Raw genomic sequence first — 14,966 nt, forward strand, 5'->3', positions numbered from 1 at the left:
TAAGATTGGCACAGGATAGAGCAGGGTTTAGGGCTGTTGTACATAGGGTCGCTATGAGTCGCAAGTGACTCGATGGCACATAACAACAACAACACAACATTGAATAGATTGTTCTGTTTCATTACACAGGTGAGAGAGTGATTTATAACTCCCTCTAGCTCCCAGGATGGGGCAGAGCCCTCCAGAGAGGTCAGCATACCTCCCTTAAATTAGGAAATGCCTACCACCAAACCACTCCCCCTACTACCATATCACTCTCTTTCTTTTCACAGGTCAAAGAGTAATTTACACTCATATCTATCTCCCAGGAATGGATAGAACCCTGCAGAAAGATCAGCCTACCCCACTCAGACTGGGGAATGCTCACCACCAACCCCTGCCTTCTACTGCCATATTGGTTTGTTTCCTTTCATAGGTTAGCCTGAGGGCCAGTGGCCTAAGGGTCACAAAACCAAGAGATATCATCAATATCCAAAATCCTGTCAGGACATCATTTGCAACAAGTACAAGAATAAACTTAAGGACCTTTGACTGAACTGTCTCATAAAATAGAGAAGAGAGATACTTTATCTTGGAACACTGCTGCCTACCTACATCCCGTGGAATTTCTTAAGGTCAAGAAGAAGAGGTTGGTTGGAACTGCAGTTTTTGGAGGGCAACAGTTATCCCTTTTCAGGAAAACAAGAGATGAACAATAATACCCCAGTCCTTCAAATAACATTGACATATTCTGGGATATGATATAGCTACAACAACCTAACATCTACTAAGAAAAGACTCACATAATGTCAAGAAAACAACAGTCTGCCTCAATCATCATAAAAAACAAAATAACCCTTCTCCTAAAAAATCAGACCCAATGAATACCTCAGATAGAGAAAATAAAAAGAAATATGTTTATGTGACATTATTAGAACAGTTGCAAAAAAAGATGCAAATTATGGAAGAAACAAAGGAAGCCTTTAGAAGAGCAAATACCCACGAGGCAGCTATCCAGAAGAAATATATTGATAAGGAGCAAGTTGAACAGTTATGAATGAAAATGCAAAGATAGAAGAAAGAATTGGTAGTATAAAGAGGTACAAGAAATTAAAAATTATCGCAAAACAGGATAGAGTCAACATAGTACTAGAAATTAAGGAAAACATGAAAATGTTATTCAGAATATTGAGAACAAAATGGTAGAAATATTCAACATGCTGGTGGGGAAAAAAGGAGAATTGAAGAGATGGAACAGAGAGTCAATGAACTGGAAGACAGGAACCTCACTTGGAAACATACTAGAAGAAAAATCAGAGATGAGATGTAAAAAATATCAATAAAATATTAGAATCATATGGGATGGCATCAAAATGAATGACATATGCATGGCTGGAATTCCAGAACACGGAAATGACAGGGAAGCCACTGAAAAAAATTGTGGAAGAATTACAAGAAGGAAACTTACCAGGTATTATGAAGAACAAAGAAATTCCCATTAAAAAAACACAGCAAAAACCAAATAGAATAGACCCCCCCAAAAAAATCAAAACATATTATAGTCAAATTCTCCATATTAAAAGATAAGACTAGAATAGTAAAATCAGTACAAGAAAAACAAAGAATCACCTACAAAAGGAAAAGAAATTTCTTAGCAGAAATAAGGTGAGCTAGAAGACAATGGGATAGCATATACAGAAAGTTGAAAGAAAACAATTGCCAGCAAGGATTCTATACCCAGCAAAGCTCTCCATCAAATATGAAAGAGAAATTGGATCTTTTGCAGACAAGAAGGAACTTAAGGAATTTGGGAAAACAAAACCAAAACTACAAAAAATTTTAAGTGCAGTGTGCCACACAGAGATGCCAAAGGAAAATGGATGGACAAGAGCAACCAGAAACAACAGAAATAGAAACACAACAAAATGGTAACAGTAAGACCTGACCTGACAAGAAGCACACTTAATGTGAATGGACTAAATGTGTCAATTAAGATAAAAAGAGTAGCAGAATGGATAAAAACACAAAGTCTATTTATATGTTGCCTACAAGAAACCCATCTAAAAAATGAAAAGAAAGACAGTCTCAAAATCAAAGGCTGGGGAAAAAATTATACACACACACACACACACACACACATATATATATGAAGCAAAAGGCAACCACAAAAAAAGCAGAAGTGGCAATACTGATCTGTGATAAAATAGACTTCAGAATGAAAGTCACCATAAAAGATAAGGAAGTACTGATTAAAAGTAAGTACTGATTAATTAAAGGCACAATAGACCTGGAAGACACAACTTTGGTCAACATTTATGCACCAAATGATTGACCACAAAATATATTTAAATAAAATCCCTCAAAACCAGTTAACAAAACTGAAGGGGGGGGAATAGCACCACAATAGAGGTAGGAGACTTCTACACACCACTCTCATCAAAGGATAGGTCAATTCAAAAGAAACTTAGAAAAGATGCAGAAAATCTAAACTATATGATCAGCCTACTCTAATTTGTGGATTTAACTTGTGGATTTTACACTACACACTAAAGCAGGAATGGCATCCACTTCCTAAATAACATGCTTTAAAAAAATAAAAATCTATGAACTTTGATAAATGTCAATAGCTGTAGAGGGGATTCCAGCCTTCTGTAATAGGGTTGCCATGAGTCGTACTTGACTTGAAGGCAATCAACAAGACATTAATAAAACTCAATTCACTTTCTTCTTAAATGTACATGGTACATTCTCCAGAACTGATTATATATTAGGACACAAAGTAAGTATCATTAAATTAAAAAACAATGAAATAATTCAGTGTATCTTGTCAGACTACAATTCCATAAAACTATAAACTAAAACAGAGAGTAAAGGTTATAAAACCACCCATGTGGAAGCTAACTAATTCTCTGCTATAACATCATTGGGTTATAAAAGAAATAAGGAAACATCATGGAGTTATAAGAGAAATAAGAAATAAGAGTTAAAAAAATCTTTGAAACACATTAAATTGAAAATACAACATACTAAAACTTCCAGAATACAGTGAAAGCAGTCCTCAGAGGGCAGTACATAACAATAGGCACACACATAAAAAAGGAAGCAAGGGGGTGGGGGAAATCAGTGATCTAACTCAATATATTAATCAACTAAAGAAAGAACAACAAACTAGCTCCATATCCTCTAGAAGAAAGAAAATTAAAAGGAAAAGAGATGGGGGGAGGGGAAAAAGAGACAGAAAAATAATTGGAACCATAAATAAGACCAGGATTTGGTTTTCCAAAGGGTCAGTCAAATTGACAAACCACTGTCAAACTTAATAAAAGACAGACTTGAATAAGACATGATAGAGGTGACATCACAACAGAACCAGATGAAATTAAATGAATAATATACCATGAAAAGCTATACTCTGATAAATTTGAAAACCTAGAGGAAATGGACAAATTTCTTTACACTTATGCTCTACCCAGACTGACCCGAACAGATGTAGAACACTTGAACAAGCCCATCACAAAAGAAGAAATTGAACAGGTCATAAAAAAAGACTTCCCCATATGAAAAGTCCTGGACCTGATGGCTTCACAGCTGAATTCTATCAAGTACTCAGAGAAGATCTATCACCAATTCTATTCAAAGTATTTTAAAAAATAGAAAATGAAGGAACACTCCCAGAGTGATTTTACAAAGCAAGCATAACATTAATACCAAAATCAGACAAAGGTATTACCAAGAAAGAAAACTACAGATCAATATCTTTCACGAATATAGATACAAAAGTCCTTAATAAAAACTAGCCAATTGAATCCAAAAGCACATAAAAAATAATTTGCCACACCCAAGTGGGGGTCATGACAGGTATGCAGGGATGGTTCAACATAAGAAAAACAATCAAGGTAGTTCATGATATTAACAAAGTAAATAACAAGAAATGTATGATCTTAGCAATTGATACCGAAAAGGTATTTTACAAAAATTCAACACCCCTTCTTAATAAAGATACTCAGCAAAATTGGAATAGGAAGGAATTCCTCAACATAATGAAAAGTATATATACTTAAAGCATTTTTCTTGCTAACAGGGATCAGACAAAAATGCCTACTGCCACCACTTCTACTCAATATTGTGTTGGACCTGCTCGCCAGAGCAATACAACAAAAGAAGGAAATAAAAGGTATCCAGATTAGCAAAGGGATGGTTAAACTATCACTATAAGCAGATAATGTGGTACTGAACAGAAAACCCCAGGAGCTCAACAAAATAACTATTAGAGCTAGTAGACCAGTTTAGTAGAGAGGCAGGATATAACATCAATATCCAAAAATCAGTGGGATTCCTCTATAATAACAAAGAGAACTCAGAGAAGGATACCAAGAAAGCAATACCATTTCCAATAGCCAAACACAAATTGAGATACTTGAGAGTGAACCTAACTAGAAACATAAGACTTGTACAAAGAAAACTAAAGAACCTTTCCTTGAGACAAAATAAACAACCTATATAAATGGAAATATTTTCCCTGTTCATGGACAGGAAAACTCACTATTATGAAAATGAAAATTCCACCAAAAGCAATCTACATGTTCAATGCAATTCCAATACAGAAACCAAATTAATTTTTCAAAGAGATCAAAAGCTAAATTGTCAAATGTATTTGGTAAAGAAAGAGACCCCGAATAAGCAAAGTAGTTCTGGAAAACAAAAATAAAGTGGGATGACCTCAAAACCTACTACACTGCAGAAGTTATTAAAACAACATGGTACTGATACAACATCTGGCAAAAGACCAATGGAACAGAATTTAGAATCCAGAAATGGATCTGGCTATCTATGGTCAACTGATATTTGACAAGGGGACCTATCAAATGGGAAAATGACAACTTCTTCAACAAATGGTGCTGGCAAAATTCAACTGCTACCTGCAGAAAGCTGACACAGGGTCCACATCTAACACCATATATAAACGTCAACTCAAGGTGAATCAGAGACCTGGGAATAAAGCCCAAAACTATAAAGTTCATCAGAGACAAACTAGGATCAAACTTAGGAAGCCTACTCTGTGGTATTAAGAGACTATTGAACACAACCAGAAAGGCACGATCTGGAGAGAATAAAATTGATGAATGGGACTTTCTAAAGATTAAATCCCTGTGTGCATCAAAAACTTTTTCCAACAGAGTGAAAAGAAAGCCTACTGATTGACAAAAAGAATCCATTTGGCAATACCATTAAATACAAGAGTCTTATACAAAAAGTTACAGAATCCTATAGGGCCTCCACAAGAAAAAGACTGTAACTTAATTACAAAATAGGCAAAGAATTTTCACAAAGGATGATATTAGATTAGCCAACACACGAAAAATTCTCAAAATCTCTGGCAATGAGAGATAGATGTAAATAAAAACCACAATGAGATACCATATCACCCCAGTAGCAGTGGCAAAGTTTAGCAGGGCAGCAGGTAATAAATGTTGGAGACAATGTGGAAATGTGGGAACTATCCTTATGGGTATTGCTTCTGCAGCATGCAGGAAAAAAGATTTTGTAAATCACTACCTAACTTGGGAGGTACTGGAGAGCATTATGCTAAGTGAACTAACTTCATCCCATAAGTACTAAGACTGTATAAGGCCATTATTTAGAAAGAAATAATTAGTAAAACATATGTGAGACCTAAGCGGGGGAAGGGAAGGAGCAGAGGGGTGAGGATGGGGGGGAGGGAGCGATAATTATAGGATTGCAAAATGTGATGGGTGGAGGGAGGGGTAGGTTAAGGAAATGGGAAAGATCCAGTGTGAAAAACAATGTATGCAAACTTTATGAGTAAACCAGTATAAAATAAAAATACATATAAAGTATAGAATACCCTAGTAGTAAAGATGCTATAACAAAAACAATATGTATAAAATAGATGAAATGCTGGTGTCATATGCACATTTTATTTGTTTTCCAGAGCTATATAGAAATATAATACATAGATAGCTTTAAAGGGTAGATTTTTTTTTTTCTTTTCTCACCATTTTGGAACTAGAAATCCAAATCAAGCCTCTCCTATGGGCCTCACTTCTATTTTCTGATGATGGATGTTAAACCTAATCCTTCCTGGTGTCTTGAAACTCCTTAGTATCTGTCTCCTCTGCATGCACTTCTCTGTCATGCTGTTCTTTTTTATAACTCTGAAGTCATTAGATTTAACATTACCCTAAAATACAGTAAATAAATTTTTAAGCAATAATTATTAAAAACCCAACCAACATTTGCATCATTCAATTGATATATTTAAAGAAAACTTGTACTTATAAATAGAGTGATACTTACAGATACAAGAGATAGGTAGGGGGTTGATATATATTTTTATACATATTTTTAGAAAACACAAATCTATAACTTCTTTAGATGTCCTTATTTTCTGCAAGAATTCAAATATTAAAAGCCAAACAGACTGCTGCTAAGTTCACTTGAGCACACCTCTTATCAGGATTCTGAGACTGTAAATCTTAATGACAGCAGGCTGCTTCATCTATCTCTCAAAGAAGCTGATGGATTAAAATTGCCAACTTCTCTGTTAAGAGCTCAACATACAGTACATTTTACCACCAAAGCTCTAAAATTCTGAGAATCAGGATATAGATTAAAATGGTAAACAGAAAGCAATTTCACTTAGGTTTTTCCTATTCCTATTCTTATTCCTATTCCTATTCCTCTATCTATCTATCTATCTATCTATCTATCTATCTATCTATCATCTATCTATGTATCTATCTATCTATCTATCTTTATTCCTATTTACATATTCTATATACATATATATTTCATATTCCTTTGCATATATATTTCATATTCCTATTCCTATTCCTTAGTCTTGTAATTTAAGTGTTCCTTGAAACAAAACACTTAAACTACCATCAATTATTTCCAGTGATCACAAATGGAAAACAAATGGGTCAAATATGTGTGTATAGTAAGAAAAATAGAATAACAGTGAAAAAAAGAGGACAGTTTTCAACCACACAACACCATGTATGAATTTAATAAATAAGTTTTTAGGAAAAAATATCCTAACTTTAAAAAGGGAGAAAAATTCAGAGTATTACATTTACACAAACCATTTCTCTTTCTTTCTCTCTTTCAACCTCTGTTTCTAACCATTTCTCTCTCACACTGCTATTGTTTGAAGTGACTCAGAGCTGACCCTCCACTGATTTTCCTAGACTATAAATTGCATGAGAGGAGATTGCCCATTTTTCTCCCATGGAGATACTGGTGGACTTGATCTACCAGAGAGATATAAACTTTGAGTTAAAAATATAATTATTATTAAAATAAATATAGAGGTTAAAAGAAAAATAATTGAAACCATCAATAAGACCAGGAGCTGGTTCTTCAAAAGGGTCAATAAAATAGATAAACTATTGGCAAATTTAACAGAAGAAAAGAAAGAGAAGACATAAATAACTTGAATAAGAAAATATAGAGGTGACAACACAATAGAACTAGATTAACTTAAATATATAATATTGGAATATTTTGAAAAGCTGTATACTGCAATAAATTAAAAAAATCTACAAAAATGGGCAAATTCATTGAAATGTACACTCTACTTAGAATGACATGGACAGATATTGAATATTTGAACAGATCCATCACAAAGAGAAGATACTGAGTAGGTCATAAAAAGGCTTCTGCTCAAAAAAAGCCCTTGTCCATATGGCTTCATGGCTGAATTCTGTCAGAGAAGAATTATCATTAATTCTGCTTAAATTACAACAAAAACTATAAAAAGAAGTAATAATCCTAGAATCATTCTATGAAGCAAGTATAATCTTAATATTAAAATTATGCAAAGATATTACCGAAAAAGAAAACTGCAGACCAATATCTTTCATTAATATAGATGCAAAAATTCTTAACATAATCTTGGCCAACAGTACATAAAAAAATAATTCATTGTGACCTAGTAGGCTTCATAAAAGATATGCAAAGATGGGTAAACATATGAAAAACAGTCACTCTCTTATTTCACCCACCAAACTGTTAACCCTGTAGTTTCACCTGTCCTCATTCTCAGTCCAATGCTCCAACCCTTTTTCCTTTTAGGTCCTCATACATGTTTTACTACCTATACTTCCACTTTTACAATAGTGGTCTTATGCACGATTTGTCATAATTCATTGAAATGATTGTATGAAACACAATATGAATGAAGAATAGCATGAAACACAATGTATAGGAACTTTGTAAGCAAGCCAGTATAATATTTTATAAAAGAAAAAACAATTACTGTAATTCATCTTAATAAGAAAGCAAATAACAAGACAAGAACTACATGATGCCATCAACTGATGCAGAAATGGTCTTCACTAAAATTCCAACATCCTTCCTGATTAAAACACTGAGCAAAATTAGAATTGAAAGACATTTCAAAAAGACAATTCAAAATAGTGAAAAGTATACACAAAACCTAAAGTCAGCATCATTATCAAAGGAGAATGCCTAAAGACATTCCCCTTGTGAACACAGACCAGACAAGGATGCCCACTTTCACTACTCCTTTTCAATTTAAGGCCTGAGTCGTAATATTGAAAGATGTCATGAGCAAACTATAGAACAATCCAGGATACTTTAGAAGATGGAAGGAATACACAAAGTCACTGTATCAAAAATAGTATCAAAAACAATTGACTGACACAGAAAAATTTCAAAAACTACCATATGAACAAGACACAATGGTAATGCAGGATGAAGTTGATGCAGCACTGAAGACATTGACAAAAAATAAGGCCCCATGAATCAACGAGATAGCATTGAGACGCGTTTCAATTAACAGAGACAGCATGGATGCACTCAATATTCTATACCAGGAGATTTTGAGAACAGTTATCTTCTCAATGGATAGGAAGAGGTCCATATTTGTTCCCATTCTCAAGAAAGATGATCTAACAGAGTGTTTAAACTATCATATGCAAGCAAAATACTGCTGATCATTCAGTGGTTTCAGTAATGTATAGATAAGGAATTACAGAAAGTTCAAGCAGGACTTAGAGGAGGCTATGGAACCAGGAATATCATTGCTAATGTCAGATGGATACTGGCTGAAAGTAAATAATACCAGAAGAATGTTTATTTATACTTTATTGATTATGAAAAGACATTTGATTGTGTAGATCATAAATTATGGTGAACATTGGGAAGAATGGGAATCTCAGAGAACTTAACTGTGCTCATACAAAACCTAGACCTAGACCAGGAGATTGTGCAAACAGAGGAAGGGAGCACTACATGGTTTAACATTAAGAAACGATGGGTCATGGTCACATTCTCTCTCCATACCTATTCAATCTGTAGGCTGAGCAAATTATTAGAGCAGCTGGACTCTATGAAGTAAATTGTGACATCAGATAAGAGGAAGAATCATCAATAAACTGTGTTTTGCAGATGACACAACCTTGCTGGATAAGAGTGAAAAGGACTTGAATCACTTGTTACAGAATATCAAAGAATGCTGCCTTCAAAATGGATTGCATTTCAACATCAAGAAAGCAAAAATCCTTACCACTGAACTGAGAAACAACCACATGATATGTCAGTTGAAGGACTAAGGTATGCCTGATCCAGTCCACGGTCTTTCTGATCACTTGCTATTCATCGGAGAGATAGATACGGAATAAGAATGACATAAGAATTGATGCTTTAGAGCTGTGGTGTTTGAGAAGAGCATGGTGTTTGAAAAGTCCATGGACCATGGACTGCCCAAAGAACAAATAAATGTTTCTTGGAGAAAAAGCAACCAGATTGTTCCTTAGATGCAAAGATGATAAACCTTCATGTCATGTAATTCAAGCATGTTGCTAGGAGAGGCTATTCCTTGGAGAAGGACCTTATGCTTTGAAAGACAGAGAATATGTGAAGGACAGGAAGACCATCAACCAGATTGATTGATCCAGTGATTACCACAATGGTGTCTACTGTGTAAAGGAAGTGTAAAGATGGCACAGGACATGACAGGGCTTAGATTCGTTGTTCGAAGGGTGGTTATTGGTCATGTTGTTGTTTGTTATGTGCCATCGAGTCGTTTGCAACTCATAGCGACCCTATGCACAACAGCCCTAAACCCTGCTCTATCCTGCGCCACCGCACTGCCTCTGACACACCCATCCCGATTACCCCAGTCACCAAATCAATCCATCTCATAGAGGGTCTTCCCCTCCTGCGCTGCCCCTCCACCCTCCCAAGCATGATGACCCTCTCCAAGGACCCGTCCCTCCTGGCAACATGTCCAAAGTATGTCAGACAAAGCCCCAGAATCCTTGCCTCCAAGGAGTAGCTTGGTTTAATCCTCTCCAAGATGAATCTGTTTGTTTTCTTGGCAGTCCATGGTACATTCAGTACTATTCTCCAGCGCCACAGCTCAAAGGCATCAACTCTCCTCCTGTCCTCCCTAGTCATTGTCCAACTCTCTGATGCATAACAAGCGATTGCAAAGACCATGGCCTGTATCAGGCACACCTTAGTCTCCAGAGAGACACCGTTGCTCCTGAGTACTTAATAACACCTATCAACAGCAAAAACATCCAATATTTTACTGGAAGTATTAGCTAGGGCAATGTGACAAGAGAAGGAAATAAAAGGCATCCATTTCACCAGCAAAGAGGTGATAAAACTATCACTATAATCTGGAGAACAAACAACTGGCCAACTGCCTAGAAGAGATCTATATTTGTTCCCATCCAAAGAAAGGTGATCCAACAGAGTGTGGCAATTATCAAAAAGTACTATTGATATCACATGCAAGCAAGATTCTGCTGAAGATTATAAAAAAATGACTGGAACAGAAAGAACATCAACAGAGAACTGCCTGAAGTGCAGGCTGGATTTAGAAGAGACCATGGCACTAGGGATATTATAGCTAATGTCTATGGATCCTGGCTGAAAACAGAGTACTAGATGACTGTCTTCTGTGTTTCATTGACTATGTGGATCACAACAAACTGGTTGACTCTGAGAAAAATGGGAATCCCAGAACACTTGATTGTGATTATGTGAAACCTATACTTGGACCAGGAGGCAGTCATCAGAACAGAGCAAGGAAACACTGCATGGTTCAAAACTGGAAAAGGTGTGTATTGAAGATGTGTCCTGTCTCCATAACCTTTCAATCTATATGCAGAACAGATTATTTGAGAGGCTGGGCTGTATGAGGAGAAGTGTGGCATCAGGATTTGATGTAGATTCATCAATAACCTGCGTTATGCAGCTGACACAACCCTGCTTGCTAAAACTGAAGAGGACCTGAAGCACTTGCTACAGAAGACCAAGGACTGCAGCCTTCAATATGGATTGAAGCTCAACATCAGTGAAACAAAGATTCTCACTACTGGGCCGATTGGCAGCATCATGATAGATGAAGAAGAGATTAAGATTGTTGACAGCTTCGCTTTGCTTGGCTCTGCAATCAACACTCTTGATGCCAGCAGCTAGGAAATTAAAAGATGAATTGCATTGGGAAAGTCTGCTGTCAGAGACCTCCCCAAAGTACTGAAGAGCAACTATGTCAGTCTGGAGAGTAAGGTGCACCTGATCCAGGCCATGGTCTTTGCAATTACTTGCTATACATCAGAGAGCCGGACAATGATTAGGGATGATAGGAGAGTTGATGCCTTTGAGCTGTGGTGCTGGCAAAGAGTATTGAATATTCTGTGGACTGCTAGGAAAACAAACAGGTTTGTCCTGGAAGAGGGTGAAGCAGACTGCTCCTTGGAGGCAAGGATTCTGAAATTTTTTTCTGATGTACTTTGTACATGTTGTAATGTGGGATCAGTCCTTGGAGAGGGATGTCATTCTTGGGAGGGTGGAGGGACAATGCAGGAGAGGAAGACCCTAGATGAGATGGATTGATTCAGTCACTGGAATAATGGGGATAGGTGTGTTGGAGACAATAATATTGGCAAGGGATAGAACAACATTTAGGGCTGTTGTACATAAGGTCACTATGAGTTGCAGGTGACTCCATGGCAAATAACAACAACAACAATATGTAAATTACATAATGGTATAAAAAGAAAACCCCAAGGACTCAACAAAAACAGACCTAGCAGACTAGTATATAGAGTAGCAGGACACAAGATCAATATACAAGTCAGTGGCATTCGTCTACAGTAACAAAACAAAACAAACAAAAAAACCCAACCACACAGATATACTAATAAAGCAATATAATTTTCAATGTTGTTGCTCATTGTTGTTATTGAGCTGCTTGCTACTCATAGCAATCTTATGTACAACAGCTCTGAAACCTGTTCTATCTTGACTCTTATCATTCCCAGCCCCATTACCTTAGTCACTGAGCCAATTCATCTCATCCAGGGTCTTCTTCTCTTGTGTTTCCCTCCACCCTCCCAAGCATTATGTCCCTCTCCAAGGACTGGTCCCTCCTGGCAACATGCTCAACATATATCAGACTTCAGAATCCTTGCCTCCAAGGAGAAGCCTGATTTCATCCTCTCAAAGATGAACCTGTTTATTCTCCTAGCAGTCCATAATATGTTCAATACTCTTCTCTAGCACTACAACTTAAAGGCACAAACTCTCCTTCTATCATCCCTAGTCATTGTCCAGCTTTCTGATACATAACAAGTAACTGTGAAGACCATGGCCTGGATCAGGTACATCTTAGTTTCCAAACTGACATCATTGCTCTTCAGTACTCTGGAGAAGTCCCCGACTGTTTACTTTCCCAGTGGAATTTGTCTTTTGATTTCATGGTAATTGGTACAAAAAGTGTTGATTGTGGAGCCAAGCAAACTAAACAATCTCAATATTTACCATCTATCACAATGTTGCAGATTGACTCAGTGGTGAGAATCTTTGTTTTCTTGATGAAGAGTTGGAACCAACCCAGAGCTGACCCTCCAGCAGGTTTTCAGTGGAAGTTCATTGCATGGGAGAAGAGTGCCTATTCTCCCCTCGAGCAGCTGGTGGATTTGAACTGTGTGTCTTTGGGATAGCAGCATAGCTTCTTGCCACTAGGTCATCAAATTGAGATACTTGGGAATAATATTAACACAAAAGACCTTTATAAACAAAACTGCAAAGCATTCCTGTGAGAAAAAATAAGAGGTCTAAATAAATGGAAAAAAAATGTTCTCTGTTCATAGATAGAAAGACTCAATATAATGAAAATAATAACTCTACCAGAAGCAATCCACATGTTTAAGGCAATCTCAATACAGATACCAATTTCCACTTTCAAAGAGCTAAAAAAAAGGCAAAAGAAAAAAAAATAAAAGCAAGAGACTGTTGCAATGAATGACAGACACATAGACCAATGGAACAGAATTGAGAACCCATCTTGGTGTCTTTGAGCTATGGTGCTGGAGAAGAGTAATGAGGGTACCATGGACTGCCAGGAAACGAGATTCATCCTGGAAAGGGTTAAACTGGGATGCTCCCTGGAGGCAAGGATTCTGAGGCTCTGTCTAACATACTTTGGACATGTTGTAAAGAGGGACTGGTCCTTGGAGAGGGACATCATGCTTGATAAGGTGGAGGAACAGCGCATGAGGGGAAGACCCTCTAAGAGGTGGATTGATTCAGTGACTAGGGAAATCAGGATGTGTGTATTGAAGATGGTGCAATTGGCACAGGAGAGAGCAGAGTTTAGGGCTGTTGTACATAACGTTGCTATGAGTCGCAAGTGACTTGACAGCACATAACAACAACAGCAACCTACAGTCAACTGGCATTTGACAAGGAATCAAAATCTCTCAACTGGGGAGTGACAAGCTCTTTAACAAATGGTGTTAGTAAACCTGGACTTCGATCTGCTAAAAGCTGAAGCAGGATCGGCATCTCATCACACACACACACACACACACACACACACACACAGAGAGAGAGAGAGGAAAATCAACTCAAGACAGATTAGAGACCTAGAAGTAAAGATCATAAGGGAATAATGGAATCAAACTTTGAAGGCCTAACCTATGGTATAAAGAGGCTGGCACATAGAGCCAGAAATGCACAACCAAGAGAGGATAATATCGAGGAATGAGACCTTCTAAACATTAAGTCCCTGTGTACATAAAAACCTTTTTTTAAAGTGGAAGAAAATGCACTGATTAGCAAAGCATTTGGCAATGTCATCTCAGACAAGGATCTCATGATGAAAGTCTGAGGAATCCTTCAGGACCGCCACAAGAAGCTGATAACACAATTACAAAACTGGCAAAAGACATGGAAAGAAGTTTCCAAAAGGAAGACAATCAGATGGTCAACATACATATTAAGAAACACTCAAAATCACTAGAAATCAATGAGATGAAAATAAAAACTACAGTGAGATTCCACCTCACTCCAGCAACAATGGCAAAGTTTAACATGACAGTAAACAATACATTTAGGAGAGAATATGAAAAGATTGGAACTCTCATACTCTGTTGTAGCCATTATAAAATGGTGGAAGTACTCTGTAAGGAAGTTTGCCATTTCCTCAAAAACTTGAACAGAGAAATTCCATATGACCCAGCTATTCTACTACTAAGAATAAACCCTGATCCTAGAAGCCTTCCGAGGTCCCAACTCTTCTTACTATTTCTTAGTTGTTGGAATTGACGGAAACCTCATAAGCAGTTCCTTACTTCTCCTCTGCCTTGCATGCGGACTTCCAAGTTGTAAAACAACCCAGTTGTAGATGGAATTTGCTCCAGGACTTAAGAACCATAAATGACATAGTTGAGCCTTTACATCTTCTGGTTCCTAGCCTTTATAATATAATAGACAAAGTGCTAGTCAATAGGCCTTTTATTTTAAGAACAACCTTCTCTCTGTAACTTGATTTGTGCCACTATTAGAGCCTCTACTTGGAATATTATTGCTTTTTAATTTTTGACTCATGTACTTTTTAACTTGTTAGTTAAATTTGTGTCTTCTAGGCTGCAACACTTCCATGATATGTCTTCAAGGATATGAACATGTACGGCTAAGCACAA

This window comes from Elephantulus edwardii, unplaced genomic scaffold (assembly GCF_000299155.1).
Source record: "Elephantulus edwardii isolate Elephantulus edwardi_28Jun2011 unplaced genomic scaffold, EleEdw1.0 scaffold00108, whole genome shotgun sequence".
Lineage (NCBI taxonomy): Eukaryota > Metazoa > Chordata > Mammalia > Macroscelidea > Macroscelididae > Elephantulus > Elephantulus edwardii.